A 25834-nucleotide genomic window follows, 5' to 3' on the forward strand; every position below is an offset into this window, starting at 1 on the left:
TCTCGGAATGGAAGGTCCTAGGCCTTGACGGTTTTTACGTTGACTTCTTCAAAGCTTTTTGGTCAATTGTTAAAATTGACATGCTCCACTTGTTTGATGAAATTCTATCGTAATGCAAGGCTGCCTAAACCATATCATGTGGCAGTAATCTCTTTAATTCCTAAGATGCAAGGGGCGTCAGATATATCCAAATTCAGGCCGATTTTGGTGATGGGTGCTCTGTATCGCATTATATCTAAGGTGTTGGCTAATCGGTTGCGCGCTGTCATTGATCAACTTGTCTCGTCGAACCAGGGGTTTTTTATTTTAGGTCAAAGTTTGCAAGGGCCTTTTATTTGTGCAACTGAGTTTCTTCACTCTTTACAGTCGACTGGAGCACCGTACTTCATGCTAAAATTGGATTTTCACAAGGCTTATGATAATCTGGCATGGGATTTTCTGGTTGAATCTCTAACTAACATGGGGTTTGGCAGTCGGTTTATAGCATGGGTTAAGGAGTTGGTCACGAAAGCCATATCGTCGGTTTGCATCAACGGACTAAGAGGGAAAGAATTCAAGTTGGCTAGAGGTGTGCGACAGGGTTGTCCCCTAGCCCCTATCCTTTTTAATATCGCGGCAGATGGTTTACTTATTCTCATGAAAAGGGCAGAACAAACAGGCTTCTTGGATTCCTTGGGCATTACTGGTTTTGTTGGTCACACAATTAAATATGCAGACGATACTATAATATTTGGTCATGCGAATGTTAATCAAATGTTCCGGTTGTGCTTCATTATTAAAGTCTTTGCTGCAATTTCAGGGCTTCGCCTAAACGAGAGTAAGTGCGCTCTGGTCTTACTCAATGCTGACCCTCTTCTACAATCGGTTGCTGCAAGGATCTTCAACTGCCCAATATTCGACCTTCTTGTCAATTTTTTGGGTCTATCGTTGCACTCACTGCAGCCAGCGGAAACTTTATCTTGGATGTCTACTATATAGCGGGTGCAAGGGAGATTGCAGTCTTGGAAGGCTCGATATTTATCTTTTGCGGGACGAGTGACGCTAATTCATCATGTTTTTGCCATATTGCCAGAGTTTTGTATGAGCATATCCATTATATCGATGACAGTAGAACGGACGATTAACCGTTTGCTTTCTCACTTCCTTTGATCTGGGCATGTGTCTCACAAAAAGTATCTGCTTGTTTCTTGACAACAGATCGTTCTTCCGAGACAGCGAGGCGGCTTGGAGATTCCGACTCTAAGAAAGAGGAGCATCGTTTTAGTCTTGAAGTGGGCCTGGGTAGCTTTCACATCTCAATCTCTTTGGGCTACGTTTGTTAGGCAAAAATATGGTAGTCTACCTGACTCCCTTCTTTAGACGCATAGTTCAGTGTGTCATTCGTCCCTCTGGCTGGAGTGGTGGAAGACACTTTGGTCCTTCAGTGGCAGGGATCTTAGGCCGGTTCATGGCCGCCCGTGGCTTCACTGGGCAATGGCGAGCGGAGATAGGTTCTCCATTAAGCAAGTTTACCATTCCTTGTTGTCATCTGGGATGGACTGGTTTCCCACTAATTGTATGTGGGGTAAGGGGCCCGCTCCAAGGGCAAAAGCTTTGGCGTGACTAGTGGCTCTGGACCGTGTTCAAACCCAGATTAATGTCAGGAAACGGGGGATTCAATTTCCCAGCATGTGTGTTCTTTGCGAGAAGGTAGTAGAGGACACGACTCACCTATTTTGGCTCTGCCCGGTCGTTCTAGACTTATTTTTTCAAACTTAGGTGCACCGTCTGTTCAAACTCGTCCGAGTTCCGTTATTCGAGACCTCTTGCTTGGTCCCATGATTTCACAGCACAAAAAAAAATGAAGATTATTGTGGCGGGTATAGTTGTTTTCAACATGGTGGGTGATCTGGACTGAAAGAAACAACATCTTCTTCAGGGGCATCAAATTCGATTTCGGAAGGCTTCACCAACGGGTCATGTCTGATGTGTATCTGGCTCTTCAATTACATAGTAGAGAGGGGGGTTTGATCGGCTTATACTCTTAACTGTGCAGTCACCATCTAGCTTGTGGCTGTCTTACTCCTATGTTTCTCTCTCATCCAATATTCTGTTGGATGTATTTTGGTAATGTTGAACGGTGAATGCTCTCTCTCTCTTATATATATATATATATATATATATATATATATATATATATATATATATATATATATATATATATATATATATATATCAGTGGATAAGCAAGTCGTCCACTGTTATCGAATGCTTCTCCACCACTGATCCAGCGTGGATCAGCAGTGACGATTTTTTTTTAATGTGTAACAGGAATTAGCGGCTGTCGCCTATATATGTACACACACACCAAAGTGCCTTGAACCCATGTAGATTTAGACTTTAATAGTTAGTACACTGAAGCAACTAATATATCTGCTACTCCTTTTTTCCATTTTGGTAATCCATAGTCATAATAGATGGCCAAACAAAATTCAGCAAGCTACAGACTGCAAGAGAAAAAGAAAAAGAAAGAAAGAAAGGGAAAGAAAAAGAAAAAGAAAATAAATCATTGATTCACTCAAATAATGATTACACACCATTATTTACATGCGATTTTGAAAGAAGAGCACACCCCCAAAATCACAATATCTGCAGAGGAAGCTCACTGCTGGAAACTAGAAAGACCACTGATCTTATTTACAGTAAGTGTCAAGTATATCAGTAAAATAGTCCCCACGCTGGACCTGAAAAAGATTAAGAGAACGCCAAATAACTGATTTTACAAAACTGTGGATGCATTTATCAGAAAAAGATGTGAAATTAATGATCATACCAAGCACTAAATAGAAAAATTATCAGTTCAAGAACAAAGGATGGAGTATTTTGGAATCCAAAACAAGGTTCTTACCTCTACACCTTAACTGCCTGACAAAATGCAACACAAGCACAAAGTTTTCATCATATAGAAGAGATATACAATGATAAAGATGATCACAAACTTGTGTAGGACTAAATGATAGCTACAAACTGATCACATGAGTGTCTCAGGCAATGTTGTCAGTACCGGTATCAGCCCTGCATCATTTGGCCAATGATTGAGGTGAATCGGCCGATACCGATACTCAAGTGAATCATTCTGAATTGGCCAAAAAAATAATTAAAAAATATTATGTGTCAATCAGAATGTGACACGTGTTAGAGTCATTAAAATAATATTTAAAATATTAAAAAATAAATTTAAGTATTTTTTACATTTATTAAAAAATAGCTGATTCAGGGATGAAGCGTATTGATTTTCTGCCAATACGATACATATTGGCTGATACAAGCCGATACGCACCGATATTGACAACATTGCTCAGGGCATAACATGTCAGAAAATGTTTTACTTCTATGTTTTCAATTAGCTTCAAGAAATATTTCTTATTAGGTTCAGCAAGTCCTTCAGATGCTCCTATGTTTAATGTTTTAATCATTTAAGCATACAATTTGTTAGTCCCAAGGGAAGTGCATTACTAGGTTGTGGTAGAGAACGGTTGCCCCAAGTGGTTGGTAGTTGCTACTGCTCTGATAGCCTTGCCTCCAGGCAGTCATCAATATCAACAATAGTTTTAGAATATCACATTAATTTTTGTCTTTCCAATTAAATGGGGATTTGGAACAAATCTCACAATGTGTGTGCATCTATGTGTGTATGTGTGATGAGGCCTCTCTTCAAGTTCTGAACCTTTGATATCAGTCCTTTTTCATTCAATACAAGTTTCGGATCCAAGATTGGAACTTAGGGAAGCATGTCAAAAAAAATCTACCACTTGAATCATATCCAATGCCATGTCTACTTATTTATATCAGGTACACGAGGGACCCCAATTTGAGCTTTTGGTTTGGAAAAAAAGAGAGGAAAAGTGACCCCTGAATGCCTTAGGAACAACAAAATGCTTGGACAGATAGGTGTGGAACTTACAGTGTTGGGAAAAACAGAAATACTTTTCTTGGATGATGAGGAGCATAGCGTTTATATGTCCACCATTTATCGCACCATTTATCGTTAGCAGCATCATAGGCCTCAGTTTTGTATCTGTTATTTGATGGATATAAAGGAATAATGGGCTGAGTAGGAGAGCACCATGGAAGTAGAGAATTGCATCTTTCTAGTTTAAATCCTGCAGACGAGAAAACAAAATATGTAAGCTGTGGAAAAAGATTTTTCACCATGCCTTTGAGACATTTAACAATCCTATCCACATTCAAGGAGTTCACGAGATACTAAGATCAAAAGCAACATGTCTTTGGTCAAGAAAAGCCAGCCATACATTTGCCTCCCTGTATTAAATAGAAATAGATGTTTGCTTATATTCCAAGAGAAGGGAATTCCATGTTCTAACATCAAAAACTGATAGATGGTCATTAGTGCTATTTAGCATTTTCTTAATCCACTAGTAAATGCCAATAAATTCTTTTTTTAACCATTTTAGTTTTAACTGATATTCTACAAGGATAGTAGATGTAGCCATACAAACATGTTATTAAGATCTTAAAGGCAAAAGATTGAGGCAGTAAATGGGATATAACTGAATTAACTAGCTGATATATGAAGGCCCAGCAGTGTTGTGAAAAGCATTGAGGCGTATAGAGGTGCTCCACCAAAAACCGAGGCGAGGCGTAAGCCTCAAAATTTTTTTTGAAAACTTTAAAAAATTTATAAAAAAAATATCTAAAAATATAAATAAATAAATAAATGTTTTATTGATGAAATAACAACCAATAAGAAATAGAAAATCTCAAATAAGTACTAAAAAATATGAGATTAACATATAAAGTAACTAAAAACTGATTATATAACTGAAAAATATATGAGATTAACCAAAAAAAGTTAAAATATACTAAGAAACTGATTACATAACTCAAATAATTGGAAAATATATGAGATTAACCTACAAAAGTTAAAATATATGAGATTATTCTAAAAAATATGAGATTAACATATAAAAGTAACTAAAAAATGATTACATAACTGAAAAATATATGAGATTAACCAACAAAAGATAAAATATACTAAGAAACCGATTACATAACTGGAAAATACATGAGATTAACCAACAAAAGTTAAAATATATGAGATTATTCTAAAAAATATGAGATTAACATATAAAAGTAACTAAAAAACTGATTACATAACTGAAAATATATGAAATTAACCAAAAAAAGTTAAAATATACTAAGAAACTGATTACATAACTGAAATAACTGGAAAATATATAAGATTAACCTACAAAAGTTAAAATATATGAGATTATTCTAAAAAATGTGAGATTAACATATAAAAGTAACTAAAAACTGATTACATAACTGGAAAATATATGAGATTAACCAACAAAAGTTAAAATATACTAAGAAACTAATTACATAACTGAAATAACTGAAAAATATATGAGATTAACCTACAAAAGTTAAAATATATGAGATTATTCTAAAAAATATGAGATTAACATATAAAAGTAACTAAAAAACTGATTACATAACTGAAAAATATATGAGATTAACCAACAAAAGTTAAAATATATTAAGAAACTAATTACATGACTGAAATAACTGAAAAATATACGAGATTAACCAACAAAAGTTAAAATATAGTAATATACTAAGAAACTTATTACATAACTGAAATAACTGAAAATATATGAGATTAACCTAAAAAACTTTGTTGATTATATCTCAGAAATCTTGTTGTAAAGTAAAACAAAAAAAAACAAATTTTTTTTGTGCCTTGAGGCACAGAGGGCCGCGCCTCAAGGCGAGGCGCGCCTTTTGCTCCTCAAGGCGCGTTTTTTATAACACTGAGGCCCAGTCATTCTAGAAGTACATATAAATTCAAAGATACAACATATTCTCTCACAGTGTTGCTCAAGTAAGCACTCAGATCTCTACTGAATGCATATCATGTACCTTTAGATGTGTAATTCAGCAACATCATCCCACTGTCTGTGAGAAGTTGGATGCTTTTCCGACCCACAGGAAGCCAAATATAGAAAGAAACAAGATGTTAACTGCAATATCTTGTCAAACATTTGAATATAGAATGACTGAATAAGAATAGTATGCCAAGTAGTGTCATTACAGTAAGCATGCCACCATCAGTTATCTTTGGTATATTGGAAGATCCAATGCTGCACTTAGGAGTTACAAGATGCTCGCATTCGGCTCCAGCCATGGTGTCAGGGATAGGATGACATATATGATGCTTTGATGGGTATATAATTCTTAAAGGGCTCAATAATGTCAATTCAGAGAGAAGAATTGGCTTGGAGCATCCATTATCGGAAACCAAGGGAATGCATGTGGCATCTTCAGCCTGCATAAAGAAATCTATAATGTATCAGATTTGCATTAATGGCAATCAGTGTTATCAAAAACGCGCCTCCCCTTGAGGCGCGGCCCTCTGTGCCTCAAGGCGCAAAAAAAAATTGTTTTTTTTTTGTTTTACTTTACAACAAGATTTCTGAGACATAATCAGCAAAGTTTTTTAAGTTAATCTCATGTATTTTTCAGTTATTTCAGTTATGTAATAAGTTTCTTAGTATATTACTATATTTTAACTTTTGTTGGTTAATCTCCTGTATTTTTCAGTTATTTCAGTCATGTAATTAGTTTCTTAATATATTTTAACTTTTGTTGGTTAATCTCATATTTTTTCAGTTATGTAATCAGTTTTTTAGTTACTTTTATATGTTAATCTCATATTTTTTAGAATAATCTCATATATTTTAACTTTTGTAGGTTAATCTCATATATTTTTCAGTTATTTCAGTTATGTAATTAGTTTCTTAGTATATTTTAACTTTTGTTGGTTAATCTCATATATTTTCCAGTTATGTAATCAGTTTTTAGTTACTTTTATATGTTAATCTCACATTTTTTAGAATAATCTCATATATTTTAACTTTTGTAGGTTAATCTTATATATTTTCCGATTATTTCAGTTATGTAATCAGTTTCTTAGTATATTTTAACTTTTTTTGGTTAATTTCATATATTTTCCAATTATGTAATCAGTTTTTTAGTTACTTTTATATGTTAATCTCATATTTTTTAGAATAATCTCATATATTTTAACTTTTGTTGGTTAATCTCATGTATTTTCCAGTTATGTAATCGGTTTCTTGGTATATTTTATCTTTTGTTGGTTAATCTCATATATTTTTCAGTTATGTAATTATTTTTTTAGTTACTTTTATATGTTAATCTCATATTTTTTAGAATAATCTCATATATTTTAACTTTTGTAGGTTAATCTCATATATTTTCCAGTTATTTGAGTTATGTAATCAGTTTCTTAGTATATTTTAACTTTTTTTGGTTGATCTCATATATTTTTCAGTTATATAATCAGTTTTTAGTTACTTTTATATGTTTATCTCATATTTTTTAGTACTTATTTGAGATTTTCTATTTCTTATTGGTTGTTATTTCGTCAATAAAGCATTTCTTTATTTATTTGTATTTTTAGATATTTTTTTATAATTTTTTTAAAGTTTTCAAAAAAAAATGAGGCTTACGCTTTACGGCTCGCCTTGGTTTTTGGTGGAGCGCCTCGTTACGCCTCAACGCTTTTCACAACACTGATGGCAATTTTTGATATGTTAGATTTATTCTTTACATGAACATGCAGAAAAGATCATATATAGCTTTTATGTTCCATCAAGAAATGCATGTCATACATGTTCAGATCCGTTGTTTTTTTTAAGGCTGAGCTTTGAATTCTGTTAATTGCATGTGTTGAATTCAGGACAAGTTTAGACTTCATGGTCATGGATAAACCATCTAATCGTTGATCACTTGATCCTCCTAAAACAAATGGTATAACTTCTACCAGATACCTGTGTCACATGGATAAGATGTGGGAATGGGACACGATGCAGATACACTTGGTATGATATGATAATCCTCAAAATTTAGGACACAGGGACATAACCATACATGATAATTCTCAAAAATTAGGACACATGTGTTGGACCAAATTTCAGATCAAATCATTTCACAATCAACATCATGATAGAATTCAGAATAGGTATCAACACGATAATCATGATTAACAGTCGATCAAAACATAAACAGGGAGCAAACATGTTGATTTCCACATTGTACCAAAATCCAGACAAATGCAAATGACCAAACAAATGCATAGAACATAATAAAAACAACAGTAACATGTTAATATTATGTAACAGGCTAAGGCGCATGAAAGTACTCTTAGAAAAGATTCGCCCCTACATACGGTGCAAATATGGTTTGGAGTCCTTCCCCTAGGATACAATAGCCTCGACGATCCGGATCGGTGCACTCTGACGGTAGATCGTCCTTCGAAGACAAGCTCTCAGAACCGCTGTTGCAAAAAACCCCTTTCTAAAAAACACATGAGAGAGAGGTAGCAGTAGGGAGAGAGAAAACGAAGTTTACAAGAGTTAGGCGACTTCGTGTATCTGTAACCCAAGCCCTAACAACGTTTTATAACCCACGAACGGTTACAAAACGTGGAAGAGCCCCATTACCATTTCTCCGAGATAGACTTAGAATGGACATGGTCCTAATGGGCCAATTACTCGAACCGGCCCGGCACGACGCGATGGGCGGGCGGGCGTGTGTGTGGTAGCCATCACACTCCCTTGTTCCTTGGAACAAGTGTAAGAATCCTCTTGTAGGTAATAAAGCCCACAACTAATTTTAGGCAACTGAATGATAAATGTGCTTGCCGTGTTTATCGTTATACAAATAGATGCAATGCTCATAAATAAGGCCCTGTTTCAGAGCCGGCAGTTGATGGGTGTTGGAGAGGATTCATGAAATCCCTGATTTCCAGCATTGTTTGGCAGATTGGATACTGAAAATCCCAAGAGATAGAATGGGATCTCATTTGTCTGTCCCAAATCCTCCCCATCTCCCAAATCCAGCTACGACCTTTATTATAAAGGCTCTGTTTGGGACCCGGGATTCACCAAATCCCAAGTCCGTTTTTGGGAGGGGAGCCAGAGATGAAAGCGGTCTTAGGAGGGGATGTGGTGTTGTAAATGGGTGGATTTCAAAAACGTCCTCATGAGGATGATGTTGCCAAATCCACCAATTTCATCACTGCCCAAACAGGGCCTAATAGTAACTAGCAAATCCAACCTTGGACACTCTTTGTCATCCCCCTTTTCAACTCCCTTCTAATTTACTTCCTGGCTTTATTGCCTGTTTAGGAGCTGATAATTGGCAAGGAAATGCCAACTCTAGCCGGTTGCCAAATACCAGCTCCCATACAGCTTAGGCATTTGGCATTTCAGTGCCAAATCATGGCACACATGGATAGACGCTTCCACTATATGCATTAAAGCACTTGCGTGTGTGTGTTTGCGTGCACGCTGGCGACCCACATCAGCTTATTGACAAAACGTGTAAAACAGCAAATATTCGGTGCCCAACTCTCTTGAGAAGTTGAAAATTTTCATATTTCAATGGAAGGATATCGAAAAATAATAATTTAAAGAAAATTACAAAAAAACTAATTTAAAAAAATTAAAATCGAATTTCTCACGATATTATGAGCTAGGCAATTTCTCACTTTTAAAAAAAAAACATGTTACACTGCCCCGAGTAACCATTTCTTAAACCAGGGATGATTTTGAAAAGATAAGCCTCATCATCCGACTGCTGCCATGTTTAATTCCGCAAGTTCTTTTTTTTTCATAATAGTTGGCTACCAACCAAAATTACCTAGAAAGAAATGAAAGTGCTCTCTCTCTCTCTCTCTCTTATCCAGAAATTACCACACTGTCACACGCATACACACTTATCCAGAAATTCAGGATAACCTTTTCGTTGGATTACAAAAGGTAAACTCCCAACTTATCCTACTTTTCAGGACAACAGATGAAAGAAAAAGGACCATTCAGTTCTCCCCAGGATAGGACTAGTACTCTCTCTCTCTCTCTCTCTCTCTCTCTCTCTCTCTCTCTCTCTCTCTCTCTCTCTCTCTCTCAGGGTAGTCCTCTATTCGGCGGAGGGCACCATCTACATTGGACAATACCTCTGTCATCTTGGAGTGCGACTTCGATGGCCAAGGTTGCTCTCACAACTCGGACTCTCCTTTGCTTGCGGCTTCGCCCTCTCTGGGTAATCCTCTATCATCCTATATGGGTTTGTTTGTGGACGAAGTCGCTCGGCGTCTAGACCTATCGCTACCCCAACCACAGTTGTGCAGCATCGATTCTGCTATGCGTGAGTCCTTCGTTACTATTGCAGATGATTTACTGACCTTGGTCACGAATGATTGGCGTATCCCAGATGTCATCCCACCACCTCCTTCGGTCGGGGGGTTTTCCCCAACTGGGCAGGGTGGTCTCCCTATAAGGAGACGGCGTCGGCCTTCGTAATCTCCATCCGGCGAGTTTGGGGCTTCTCCTAGGCGGTCTATGAGGATCTGCACTCCTCGGAGATTTTCGGATTTTTAGTTATGAAGATCTTGTGCTGGAACATTCGAGGTCTGAATTGCCCCTCTAAGCGTCTTTTCCTGGTGAGTTGGATTTGTCAAGAAAAGCCCGATCTTATTGCCATTTGTGAAACAAAGATGGCGGATATCTCGCACTCAGTCATCTCCGAAATTTGGCGTGGTGCAGATTTCTTTTTCAAGCCTGCAATTCACTGTGAGATAGGTCTCCTCATCCTCGAAAAGCATTCTCTAGACTTACAACGGGTGGACGAAGGAGCATTTTTCATATCCATCGCTCTTCTCCTACTGCAAAAGTCGGTGCCAGTTGTGGTCACAATGGTGTACGGTCCCCACCACCAAAGCCGTCGGGAGGAGTTTTTGTCGGACCTGAATAGGGTCATTGTATCTTTCGGGGACCAGCATATTATCATGGAAGATTTCAACTGCCTTTTGTTACCAATCGACTCAAGCATTCTGGTTTTCTACTCGGCTTCAATGAGGGGCTTCCATAACTTTATTCAGATGAATCGGTTATACCCCGTCCCCCATGTAGGTGAAGCTTTCTCTTGGACCAATCGGTGATCTCGACCGTGCTTCCGTTTGTTAGACCGGGTGCTCATATCGTCGGATCTGCTGAGCTCTCTTAATGACATATCATGTTGCCTACTTCCTCCATCCATTTTGAACCATAGTTAGATTGTTATCTGATGGGGCCAAGGCTTCACCAGCGACAAAACCTTCATATTTGAGCAATGATGGCTTAAGGAGGCGGGTTTCGAGTCATTAGTCTAACAATCTTAGAGTAGACCTTGCTATGCAGACTGGGGGGCTACACGGTGCCTGCTTAAACTTTTTCGCTTATCCAGCGACATCAAATCTTGGCTTATCTCAAATAACATAAGCAAATTCTAAAATATTGGGGATTGAGAGCGCGAGCTGTTTTCTATCAATCAATCTCTCTTGGTCATGACCCATATGACTGCATCTGATATTGAATGCCTCAATGCTAGATCAGCCGAGATGACTCTACTATTGCAATCTTGGCATCTAAAGGATGAGATTCGCTGGAAGCAGCGGTCAAGGGTGACTTGGTTTAAAGCAGGTGACGGGAACACAAGGTTTTTTCATTCTTTCGCCTCTCATAGGCATAGAAGACACGCAATTCATTCTATGTCTATTGATGGCGTCTCCTACTTGGGCGATCAGGTACTCCAAGCTATCACCAACTATTTCTTTAACATGTATTCCTGCAACCAAGCTTCAAGTGGCTCTATGGGAACTGCATTATTTTTTTCAATGGATCAGTCACTATCCAAGTCGATACAGGTGTCGTTCACTGAAGATGAAATCTTCTTGGTTGTGCGAGATTCGTCTGGGTAGAAAGCTCCAGGATTTGATGGGTTTCCAGTTAATTTCTTTCGCATATTGTGGCAATGCGTCAAGAGTGACATTCTTAGTGTCTTCGTTGAGTTTCATCGCAACGGGCGATTGTTGGTTCATTCTCACCTAGCCATTGTGTCTCTTATTCTTAAGGAGGAAGCTGTATCAGACATCTCGCAGTTCTGCCTCATTTCAGTGTGAGGGGGTTTATACCGCATTATCGCCAAGGTATTGGCAAATAGGATGTGGTCAGTCGCTCCTAGGATTTTTTCGTAGGCTCAGTTCGCCTTCATCCCTAATAGAAGGTTTCAACATTCTTTCATTTTAGCCACAGAAGTGTTGCACACTCTCAAGATTAGCGGGGGACTTTCTTCACTCTTAAGCTTGACTCCCATAAAGCCTACAACTCGGTTCATTGGCCGTTCCATTTCAACATGTTGGCGAATTTGGGCTTCAGTAGGCGCTTCTTTAGCTGGGTGTATGAACTGGTAACCAATGCCCAGTCACAAATTCAGATCAATGGGGATAGGGGCAAGCAGTTCAAACTTGGGCGGGGTCTTCGACAAAGATGTCCCCTGTCTCCTTTACTCTTCAACATCGTCTTTGAAGGCCTTGTGGTTTTGGTTAAGAGGGCAGTGGAGTGTGGTCTACTTGAGACACTCAGTATACAGGAGTATTCGAGTCATATCCTGACTTACGCCGATGACATAATTATCTTCAGAAGGGCTTCAGTCCAACAAATGTTGAGATTCAAGTTGGTCCTTCTTTTTTTCCTATCGATATCAGGTTCATCTATAAACTACGATAAGTGTTGTCTGTCCATGGTAAATGTTCCTCCGTCGATGTTGGCTATGGGCCAGCGGATATCCGGTTGCATGGTATCGGAAAACTCCTTTTCTTATCTGGGTTTGCCTCTTCAGATCAGTTGTGTCACAACGGCAACTTAGACCGCAACTCTTCAAAGGGTTCAGAATAAAATATCGACATGGCAAACCTCTTACCTTTCATACGCTTGTAGACTGACTCTCATCAAGCACGTTCTAAATGTTATGCCAGAATTCGTTATGTCTATGTTCCTGATGCACATGGGGGTTAGTAAGAAGCTCTCTCGAATAATGGTGAATTTTCTGTGGTCTAGGCGAGGTTCCAACAACAAGCGCCACCTGATTGGGTGGGATACCCTTAGGCTTCTCCTATATAGGGGGGGTTGAGAATCAAGGATCCCAAATTGAGGAGTATGATGTTCATCGTGAAGCAAAGCTGGCTTGCGCACTAACCTGAGTCCCCGTGTGCAAGCGTTCTTTTAGCTAAATATGGGGGGGGGGGGGGTGGAATCGTTGGTTGGGGTCACGCGCGTGAGTCAGCAAACAATGTCAAAGCTTCGACGATCATGAATCCAAGCTTGGTCTGCGGTTCTTTCAAATAATGGCAATGTTGACTCGCGGTCCGAATTCATCGAACGTGCCTTTACTCCGAACGGATTTTTTCGCTCAAAAGAATGCTACATCGCTCTCCTTCCTTAGGGGGTGGACTGTTTCCCGATGAGCATTATCTGGGACAAGGGACCAACTCCTCAATCACGCTTCCTAGCATGGCTCATCTTACACGATCGGGTGCAGACTGACAACTTCCTCAAATCCATTGGATTTCATCTTTCGAGTAAATGTGTGTTGTGCGAGGCGGCTAAAGAATCTGCGTTTCACCTTTTTAGGGAGTGCCTTGTTTTTCAAAACATCTTCAAGGTTACCTAGAATAATCCGGTGGTCAGCGTGCGCCAGGAATCGTTCGCCATCGACTTGTTGTGGGGTCTTCAGCCAGTTTGCCATTGTAACAAATGGCGGATTATTTGGCGAACTTAGCTTCTCTAGTCCTGGTGGGCTATTTGGATGACCCACAACAATGTCATTTTTTGACATATTTCGGTTGTTTTCAATAAACTAGTGAATCTTATTTTGGCAGATGTGTACGCCATTCTGCACATCAGTTGATCTTCAGCACAATCTTCCATCATGGCCCCCTTCGGATCCAGGGTGATGCTCGTCCATTACCTGTATCCTGTATCTTGTTTTTCTTTTCTGGGTTTCTTGGCATATCTTGAGCCTTTTTGTCTTTTCGGCAGATTCAATGTTGGTTGAACCTGTCTCGTAATGTTGATAGTTATAGTTGGGCGCGCTCTCTCTCTATGATCTATGAAAATCAATAATGACACAATGGGAAGCATAGATTTCCAAAAATATCAACAGAATGTATTCCTAGAAGTTTCAACGAGCGCAAAAAAAATAAAACAGCATATTACCACGAAGGTGCAATTCTCATGAAGGGCGGACGCATTGCCCACACACCCACATCCCATGAACCCCACAGTACAACCGCATCGCCGGAAACAATTTAAAAAAAAAAAGATATATATATATATATAGAGAGAGAGAGAGAAAAAAAAGAAATATTTCAGAAAAAAATTAACCCATTTTTTGAAAAATAAGTACAAGGGCCACATTTTCTGTCAAAATATTTCTGGTTTCTTTTCTCGGCTCTACTAGGAAAAACGCCCCAAATTCCGGAACAAGAAAAGATGGAGTAATCAGTTATGTTTCCACATCTGAAGCACCTTCCTGTAATAATGCGAACTTCGTGGAGCTATACGATAAAATTTCTTCATGAATGGAGGCGGCTTCCAGCCATTACGATTCACGACTCAGATCATGTCATCAGTACGAAACAGAGAGAGAGGAGAGAAAGTTCTGGAAGTTTCCAGAACAAATGCAGTGGTGCTCACCTGCTGGCAGTTTCAGGACGCCATCCCCCGTGTGCTTCCAGAGATTATCTCTCTGGCCGAGAGAGAGAGAGATCGGATCAAAGAACTCGAAGAGAGAGAGAGAGGAGCAGAAAGACAAATTTAATGACGGAGGAGAACGCAGAAAGTTCGTACCTGAAGTAGCCTATCTTCGCCTTCGATCGCCAGAGAATCCCAAAATGACAAAAGTGCCCCTGTTTCTTTCTCCTGTGAACGTACTCTGTGAGTCTGTATGTATCTCTGAGGGGGGAAATTTTTCAAATTACCAAATTTACCCTTCACCTTCTACGTATTTGATGCCTTGGTGTCAACGGGTCGGGTTTACCCGTACCAAACCATATAACGTCCGGGTATGGTGATAAATAAGAAGACCCGATTACGACCTGGGTTCGGACCTGAAAGTCCGATTAATACATGGACCCGGGTATAGTTTGTGAAATTGTATACCAGCCCTGGGCCCGACCCGTGTTTCGATTATGCCCCACAATTTTTCAATATAAAATGTTAAAAAATATTGTTTTACCGTGTATGGCTCGGGTTTGGTTCATGTAGTTCTTATCGGGTTCGGGTATGGTTTTTCTTATGGTAGGTCTGATTAAACCTGGGTACGGACCTGATACAGTACTCAAAAACCGTGGCCAAGTCTTGTTCCACTTGGGCCTGAACCAAACCCGGCCTGCCTGAACCAAACCCGGCCTATCGACACCCCTAGTCTTGAGATGTAAATGGTTTGGATTTGAGTACGGATGTGACCAATATCAGATCTGACTAACTCTCATACCTGCTAGACAGATTCATATTCAGGTTGCCATGTGATGGTTAGAAGCTCATACCGAATCCGATCTTTTGCATGTAAATAGATTTGGATATTTGTCAGATTCAGCAGCAAAAATTCTAAAACCATATACGCATCCAATTATAATTGGATATGAAATTGGGTTTCCAAATCTGACTAAGTGGAGTTGGATTCAGTAGGATATCGGATAAAATTGGATCTGTTGATGTTCCTGCTTGGTGGGAATGCTAATATGGATTATGGAGTATGGATAGGGATGCAAATATGTAACAGTTTTGACTTGACAAATTGTATAGAATGCTGCTTTTCAATATGTGCAGTATGCAACTGAATACAGGTTGGATTTAAAAGATGCATATATGTAGTGTTGGCAAACGAGTCAAATGAACCGAACCCAGGCTGGTCAAGCATGAATCCCAAATGCATAGACAAGGTTGTTTGGGAGAAGGGTGTTGAGGAAGTCATCAGAACCATTGTTTTATTGGTGCATGTCAATCGTGTTCGGTTGGATCAGCGGTAAATTTTGACACCATATTCCATATATGGATCTTAAAATAGGACCCAAATGTGTAATTCAATCGGATTGGGATTCATCCAGTAAAAAAAATTGGGTTTCAAATTTGGATCACAGTTTTTGTTGGATGTTTGTTCAGATGTGTTTATACTTTTGTGAGTAAAAAACTTGTTTCAGCAATTTTTTTATGAACTCAATATTGCGCTAGTCAGATCCTGGGTCAAGTCTACTTTATTTGATCTTATTAAGGATCAGGTTTAAAATTGGATCTATAGCTTAAAATTCAGATTAAGATCAACCTTTATCCAGCCTGTATCAGATCCATTTGAACCTTACAAATAGTAGACCCTGATTCTCCATGTTCTCTCAACTTTTTCTTGTTTTGATGAAGAGAACCTCGCCCCAAGAACCGGGTCACTTAATGGGCCTGCCCCCGTCAGAAATATTTCTCAAAATAACAGCTTGATGCCATAAAATAAATCTTATGCATACTTGGTTTTTTGGAATTTTTTCATTTTATTTTTAAATTCTGACCATACATATGTGATCCATATACTTGATTTTATAAGGATCAGCTCTTGAAGAGTTTGATTCCAACACATGGGTAGGTTTTCATAAAGTTCAAAAAATCAACAGTCCAAAATCTTTGTAAATTTTGGAGGCTTCAAACATCATTTTTTTCATCAAAAACACATGATCCAGGTGTGGATTCTTAGTAAATCGATCATGCCCTGGGGCCATAATCGCATAAAAAGCACCCCAGAAGCCTGAAAAATCCATTTAGCACCCGGTTTAGCACCAAATGGGTCTAGCACGGACCCATTTTCCTATATATATATATATATATATGTGTGTGATAATTGATGTTATTGAATCATAGGTTTTAGATTTTTTAAATCTTAAGGCCTCAAAATTAATAGCCGTACTAAAATCTCATGACTCAAAAAATCATATTGTTTGATTGAAAATAACATGATCCAAAGAATGATCCTTAGCAAACAAACCATTCTAAACACATCTATGGGTCAGATTGAGTAAATAATGCTTGAACTGATGATTTTCAGTTCAATAGTTTCATATAATGTTGTGCCTTCAGTAGCATGAAATATTATATATCTATATATACATAGAAACAAGGTGGCAATTGATAACCACTTTTGTAGTTAACCGAGCTTTCAAAGAGTTTTTTCATGTTTTTCTTAAATCTAACCATAGAAATGCATTTTACATGCTTCATTTTATTGGAATTGATTCATAGATCATCCAATTCAGATATGCAGGTAGGTTTTTATAAGATTTAAAAAAAACTATGGTCTAAGATTTTTCTAAATATTGAAAGCTTAAAATCATATTTTTTAATCAAAACCACAATCTAAATGTCATTTTCTCTCAAATCAGCCGAATACATATGTACGACCACATTTAAGTAATACATAAGAAAACCTTTTAGAAAGCCTAGTTAACACAGGAGTTAGCTAGAAAAGTGGCCAGCGGCTACCACCTTTATATATATATATATATATATATATATATATATATATATATATATATATATATATATAAGAGTTAAAGTTACGAGAAGCCAATTCAAGATTTAGGAGAAATGGATTTGTTATAAATTTTTCGAAAAATATTTTTTTTTAATGTAAACATTCAACTTCTGATTGTTTCATGTAGAATGAATGTTTTGCTGACACTAAAAATCAGATTTTTCTTTTTTTGCTTTCCAAAGTTTTATTGAAATTAAAAAAAGAGTTTTGAGCAAAGTTTTGCTCACTGTTAACCTACAGCTGCTATTCTCCTCTTGGATACACGATCCCAGGTACGTCACGCAAGATCCAACATAGGGCTGGCAAAACCTGACCCGACCCGCCAACCTGCCTCTTAGGCGGGTTCGGATTGGGCAAAAACGAACCCATTTAATAAACGGGTCGACCCGCCTAACCCGTTTATTAGACGGGTCGGGTTCGTGTTAGGGGTATGCCAACCGGCTGACCCGTTTAATAAACGGGTTAGGCGGGTGGGTCAACCCTCCAACCCGACCCGCCAACCCGTCCGCCGACCCGCCAACCAGACCCACCAACCCGACCCGCCAACCCGTTTACCTGACCCAACCAGTTTATTAAGCGGGTTGTGTCGGGTTACCCGTTTAATAAACGGGTCGGTTCGGGTTGAGGTATGCTGACCCGCCAACCCGACCCGATTGCCACCCCTAATCCAACATCCCATAGACTTACAGGAACAGAATTGAACTTTGTAAATATGTGTCATTATCTTCATACGAAGGGGTATTTTCATAACTAGCCTGAGTGGAACGACGAACGTTGGCTTGTCGCTTCTAGGGATGGCAGTGGGGCGGGGCGGGGGACAAGGTCTCCACCCCCACCCTGCCTCAAGATTAGAACTTCTATCCCCGTTTTAACCTTCACCCCCGCCTTCATCCCCGTTTCATGTCCTCAATCCCCGGTTCAAACGGGAATGAGGTAGGGCGGGGTGGGGATATTGCGGGGAAAAGTGATGGGGACGGGATCGTGGTGGGGACGGGGTGGGGAAAAGTGTACATCCATCCCCGAACAAGGATGGATTTTAGCCTCCATCCCCGCCTCCATCTCCGTTTCATACCCTTTGCCATCCCTAGTCGCTTCCTGGCACATCATCCGAGGCATCCCTATCAGAGTTCACGGGCTTCTATGCAAAGTAAATTTACTAAGAAACCCTTATTAGAGGTAAAAGCAAGATTTGTATACCCTTTTGACCGCCTGAGAGCTTATGATAGCTTGATGATTCGGACTTACTATCATAAACGAGTCTAATGAACCGAATAGAGATCCGAGCATAAACAGACTCATTTAAAAATAATATACTCTGTTTGGAAATTTTTCAATGCTAAAAATAATAAAATATGAACCGTAAACCTATTAAGTAAAGCTCAAACTGGTTGATTTACAAAATAAATAATTGTTTCAAAATTATAAGCAATTCGAACTCTAAACTTGCAAGGCAAACGCTTCACCTGTCTTCATCCTATGATGTAAAATATACATAAAAATATTTATTATTAATTAAGAAGATTATTATACAAGCCCAGCCAAAGCCGAATGTTGGTTGTTCATGCTGGAGCTTGCAGAGCATATTTCACACGTTTGAATGAGCTATTTACAAGTTGAGCATGAGCCGAACAACGAGCTACTCATCTTGTTTCTTAGCTCTAGTCATAAGCGACAGTGTGATGTTCAAATCCCTCACTGATCATCTTCTTTAGGCCGGGTAATATATATATATATATATATATATATATATATATATATATATATATATATATATATATATATATATATATATATATATATATATGAGAACAGAACATATTAGCCACATTTCTTGTTTTGCTCTATAGGTTTTAAGTATTTTGTGTTATATCTGAAGCGTTAGATGTGATTAGCATGCTAGATTTAGTGAGAATGGACTCTTGGATCATGTTTTTTCAACGCCGGAAAAAAATGGCTACCTTCATAGCCATTGATTTTGGATCACAAAAAAAAACTGCATACAGGTCAGATTCCGGCGATCCAAAAGCCGGTTCCCACAAAACAAAACCTATAGATCATATCTATGGTCTTAGATGTGAGAAAAAATACTTAAAACTATGATTTTTGAAGGGGGCTAAAGAGGCAATGGGTAGGTGCAAAAATTGATACGTACTAAATAGGTTTTTTCTACCCTTTCGGTGTTTTTTTTCACAGTTATGACTCCATAAATGTGTTGGGCATAGTTGATTTACTAAGAATCCACACATGGATCATGTGTTTTTTAATGAAAAAATGATATTTGGAGCCTCAAATTTTTACAAAGATTTTAGACCGTTGATTTTTTTGAACCTTAGGCTCTACTCTATATATATATATAGAGAGAGAGAGAGTAGCGCATAAGTGCTTAAGGATACGTGCTTAATGGGGTTTTCAGGGTTTTTCATTTTATTTTAAATTTTTGCCGTACAGATGTGATCTATGCACTTGATTTTATAGAGATCAGCTCTTGAAGTGTTCAATTCCCAAGTGTTCAGTTCCTATACATGAATGGGTTTTTATAAGGTTGGAAAAAACAATGGTCCAAAATCTTTGTAAAATTTTATGGCTCCAAATATCACTTTTCATCGAAAACACATGATACAGGTGGGAATTTCTCTTAAATCAACCACGCCTAACACATTTATGGAGTCAGAAATGTGAAAAAACATTGAAAGAGCAGAAAAAACATTGAGCATGTACCATTAAGCACCTACTTGGTCAAAAAATCCTATATAGCAAACAAACCATGATAATAAATCTCTGTGGTTAGATTGAGTTTATACAATTTGCACTTCTGATTTTTAGCTCATTAGTTTCTTATATTCATTAATACAAATACTTTTACTTGGTTTTATAGGGATCAACTCATGAATTATCCGATTATGATGCATAAGTAGGATTTTAAGTCTTGAAAATCAACAACTCAAGATTTTCATAAATATTCACATATTCAAAAATCATGTGTTCATAAAAAATGCATGATCCAATAAGCTATTCATTGCAAATTTGCCTTCTTGAACATACCTATAGGGTTGGATTTCCAAAAATGTGATGGAAATGACATTCAAGAATTGTATAAGGTGGCCCACATATATATGGGAATATGATAAATGGGCATGGTGCTAAATGAAACATGCTATTGGATTTTTGGTATTTTTTTTAATTTCAACGCCATAGATGTGTTCATCATGATTGATTTAACACTTAGATCATGCATTTTGGATGAAAAATGGTATTTAGAGCATCTAAAATTTATGAAAATTGTACACAGTTGATTTTCAACACTTTATAAAAGCATATCCATGCATCTGAATCAAATGCTCCAAAATGTGATTCCTTTGAAAACAAGCCTATATATCACATTAGTACGGTTAGAAATTCATAAAAATACCAAAAAATCAATAGCGAGTTTCATTTAGCATTGTACACATCTCTCTCTCTCTCTCTCTCTCTCTCTCTCTCTCTCTCTCTCTATATATATATATATATATATATATATATATATATATATATATATATATGAAAAGGTGATAGTTGTTAACCACTTTTCTAACATGTTTTCTTTAAATCTGATCATATAGATGTGTTGTGCATGCTTGATTCCATAGGAATCGGTCCATGGATGGTCCAAATCTAAAATACGGGTAGGTTTTTATAAGATTTAAAAATCAACGGTCTAAGATTTTTATAAATATTTTAAGGTTTAAAAAAAATTTGTTTTTTATCAAAAAAAAATATGTTCCTAGTGTTGTTCCCCAGAAAACTAACCATGTCAAACACATTGGTACGATTAGATTTAAGGAAAAGATGTGAACAAAAGACCTTTAACAAGCTGGTTTGCCAGGGGGTTTAGCTGGAAAAGTGCTTAGCAGCGGCGATCATCTTATTATATATATATATATATATATATATATATATATATAGGATGGTTGACTCTATTTCACAATCTTTTTTAGTTGCTCATATAAAATCAAAGTAAAAAAATATAAAGAAAAAATCATTCATTCACAACCACTGATGAATGATTTCTCAAAATTTTAAAGATTAGTAATCCTTTTAAAAAATTGAATGGATTCAATCTTATACATATGTGAAGAAGTTAATAGAAAAGAAATAAGAATTATTCTTTCTTTTCTCACTCACAAGCATAGTGACAAAAGTTAAAAACGGAAAAACCTCGTCCGGCAAAAAACTCAAGAGATTTTGAAATTTTTCATAGATCTTGCATTTTTTCAGCAAAATCTCGGGAATAAAAAATAAATTGAAAATATAAAAAACTAATTTTTGTAAGAAAGTATAAATAAAACATATTTTAAAAAAAATCTTGAGGGTTTTCACGATAAATATCTTTTAAAAATATAAATATCGTGATATTTGTCACAGTTTAAAAATCTCATAAGAAAATACGGTTTTAAACTTTCAGGCAATTTCTCGCAATATATCGGTGATATTTTATAAATATCACGATATTTGTCACAGCGCTTACAAGCCGTGTAAGATGAAAGTCTCATGCTCGGGGGTTTTCCTCCATTATCAGGTTCTTTTTAAATCAACTTAGATACATTGCATTGCATTAAAACTCCTGTAGTCATTCTCTTATACAAGTTGGTGTGAGCATTTTGTGGACAGGGTCAAGTGCGATCGCTGGATAGTTTTGACGATGGAAGGCATTGGACACCAAACATGTATAAGAGAAAAAGAGAAAAGGTGAAAAAAAAAGATAAAATTTGTGTCTTGCTTAAAAGACATATGTGACTCACATTGGCCCAACGCATTGGGCCGGGCCTTGAGCTTCTCTTCTAACCCGAACCCGTTAAGAACTAGGCCGGCATGATGCCCACCACTATATGTGAGATTGTATGACTAAAGGTACATATATATATTTGTTGATATTTTAGTGCTATTAAAGGCATCAAAATTATATGGAACTATTGAACTCGAAATCATAAGTTTTAGATTTTTTTCTAGATTAAATCCTGTGGATGTGATCTACAAGTTTTATTTAGTGAAAAATGAGTTTTGGATCATATGATTGCGAATTTTTAAGGACTTCACAAATTAATGGTCCATAATGTACTAAAATTTTATGAATCAAAAAATCAAAATTTTGAATTGAAATAACATGGTCCAAAGTTTGATCCTTAGCAAACAAATCATCCTAAACACATTTATGTGGTCAAATTGAGTCAATAAAGCTTCAACCTATAATTTTCAATTCAATAGCTTCATATAATCATGTGCCTTCAATAACACCATATATTGACCATATATATATGCTAATTACTCTTTAAAAAGTATAATTTTAGCCTTAAAATGTGATTCTTCTAGCATGCCCAAATATATTTCTAGCATTAAAAAGGTTTAATTCCACGTGAAAAAACAAGCTTATCATCTGAAAAAGTAAGTTTTGCATTGAATTTTGAAATCGTGAAAGAAGTGTGTCGTTTTACGCTTTCAAGGTTTTACGATATATAGGGCGTAATTGGGTTAAGTTTCATTTTAAAATTGTGTCTAAAATATTGGATTTAATTTGCAACTACCACCAAAAATTGTAGACCCATACGGTTTAATAGGTTCGAGTGGAAACTGAGTTAGGTTCAAGCTGTTTAGGTCTTAAATAAACCTTTTTTAATTAATCAGGATCTAACAATTAAACCCAAACTTGACCCATCTCGATTCGTCTCAAGTTTCGGGTATATCAGAAAATAGTGGATCCATATGGGTTAACAAATTCATATACAAACCAAGCCAGTAGCAAGTGGTTGGGTCTTATTTTGATTCACGTTTTTGGGTTGGGCCTGGGTATTACTATGAGTATAGAGCTGTATGGATTAATCAGTTTAGATATAAACCAGTTGAATATAGTCGATTGGGTTCATTTTAACGCAAGTCCTATTAGGATTTTTTTTTTACTTTTGGAATTAGGAAAGTTGCTATCATAAAAAAAATCTATTGGATTAATACAAATTATATTCAAATTTATAATAATTGTTTACATTAGATCTGATTTAGGATTGATACATTTGTCAGATCAGAAACTCTTCGATCGGGTCGAGACAGATTTAAGTCAGGTATGAAAACCGGTTGGACATGAAATTGGTTTGGATACATATCCAGTTAAGGTTCGGATACAAAATGGGTTGAGACCAATTGGATTGGATTTATTTTTCATATTTAAAATTGACTCATTTTCAAAACAAGCCTTGATTTTGGAATCCAAATCCATGAGTCTATCAAGATCGAGTCGAGTTGGGTCTAATCAATTGGAGACATCAGTTCAATTCAAATATGTACTACTCGGTTGGAGGGAAGATCAGGTGCAATGTGGGTGCACACTTTTGGTGTGCTGCTGCAGCTGATTACTCTTCATCTGCTATTGGGCCCAACAACTAATAGGCTGTATAGTGTATGGAGAGGGTGAACAGGAGCAGCTGCAGCACACTAAAAACATGCCGTCACATTGCACCAGATCCTGCTCCATATATTAATTGGACATTTTGAATCTGACCCGGGTTCTAATGGTTCCTCCTTGTTTGTCACCAAACGTTGACCCTATTGGGTTTGGTATGTGTCAGATTTAAATCAAACCCAACCCATTGACAACCTTACAAAAGATGATGATATTGGCTTAATTTCAAACCAAAAGGTCATTGCCCTCAAGCTATTGAGGGTAGGAAGAGGGGGGTCTTGGTCATTAGAGGGGTGGTCTGAGTTTCATTATCATGGGTACAGCTCTTAGCATATAAGAAGAGGCAAGGGCATTATGTCTTTTGCTTGTGGCAAAGAAAGGTGACTTCCTGTATTACGGGTTTGCACCAGTGTTGTGAGAGGCGTACGCCTCAGTACCTAAAGTGTACGCCTCAGAGGCAAGGCGCACGCTCAAGGTACTGAGGCGTTGTAGTGAAGCATTTCAGGCTTGAAACGCACGCTTCACTCATGTGAAGCGCACGCCTCACGTCAAAACGCGCTTCGCTTCTAAAGTGACGCATCATGGCACGGTTTCTTCATTTGTGTAGTCCCCACAAACCGTCGCACCAGACCCAGGATGATCACGGCGGCAGACTTCTACCACGTGATGACAGCGGTTGTTCCGCTCTATGTGGCGATGATCCTGGCCTATGGTTCGGTGAAGTGGTGGAGGATCTTCTCGTTGGACCAGTGCTCCGGCATCAACCGGTTCGTCGTCCCCCTTCTCTCCTTCCACTTCATCGCCACCAACGACCCCTACTCCATGAACCTCCGCTTCGTCCTTGCCGACACCCTCCAGAAGCTCATTGTCCTTGTCGTCGTCTTCCTCTGGTGCAGGGCGAGCGGGAGGGCCTCCCTCGAGTGGGCCATCACCCGTCCGAGTTCTCTTCGGGAATCGACGATGGTGGTCATCTGGAAAGTTCTGGTTCTGGCAAAATTGGGGACAAGAGGGTCAGCATTGAGATTCTTTGCGTGGTGCGAGCGGTGCTCAAGAAGATTATGAGGAGGGTTTTGGTGGGGGACAAGGTTCTGGTTGGTGGGATTTATTGGGTTGATAGGAGAGGGATGATCGAGAATGTATTCGAGAGGAAATCCGTGATTATCGATCCTCCAGTGTCAAATTTGGATCATTTGCTTGTTCTTTTCTCTATGGAGCAGCCCAAGCTGGAGCCCTTCACGCTTACAAGGTTCTTGGTGGAGGCGGAATCTACAGGGATCCCGGTCACCCTAGCATTGAAAAAATGAGAACTCGTCAATGAAGAGGTTAATTTTGTTTTTGTCTTCCTATTAGCATAGAATGAACATGGTTTTATGTTTATTTTCCTCTTTTTCAAATTCATGCACTCTAGTCCTTTAAAGCTTTCATTATGATGTTTTAGTTCAATTAGTAAGTATTTAAATAGAATGGTGAATGATCAGCGTAGAGCTTATTGGATATTTATGCATTGGTTTTCTATCTTCCTCCTTTTTTATGCATTTGTTTAATTTGTAAGGGCTTGAATAGAATTGATAGATTTTTCAATCAAAAAACACTGAATGAATTTCTGAAGATAGCATGCTTCTATGTTTTTTATCATCTATTGCTTAGCTTCACATTTCTGGCCTTCTTTATATTTGTTTGGAGTGAGATCTGTCGCATGAATCCTGAGTAGTTAGTTTGTTCATGCAGTCTCAAGAATTGTTGGCGAGATGACTTCCAATTCAACTTTATTATGTGGTAGCTCTAAACTACATCAACTATGTTTAACCTATATTTTCAGTTCAACTGAGTTCTATGATAGCTTTAAACATCTTAAACTATGTTTAATCTATATTGTGATTTTATTTTCTTATGATTTTGTACTAAAATAACTAAAAGCAAATTAGTAGT

General features: G+C 37.7%; 1 pseudogene; it reads left to right on the top strand.

Moving 5' to 3' along the window:
- The first annotated feature begins 24541 nt into the window (after window positions 1-24541).
- On the top strand, window positions 24542-25209 carry LOC149846668 (auxin efflux carrier component 1a pseudogene; annotated as a pseudogene).
- Window positions 25210-25834: the final 625 nt, after the last annotated feature.

The sequence above is a fragment of the Nuphar pumila genome, chromosome 2 (assembly GCF_984573655.1).
Source record: "Nuphar pumila chromosome 2, dmNupPumi1.hap1.1, whole genome shotgun sequence".
Lineage (NCBI taxonomy): Eukaryota > Viridiplantae > Streptophyta > Magnoliopsida > Nymphaeales > Nymphaeaceae > Nuphar > Nuphar pumila.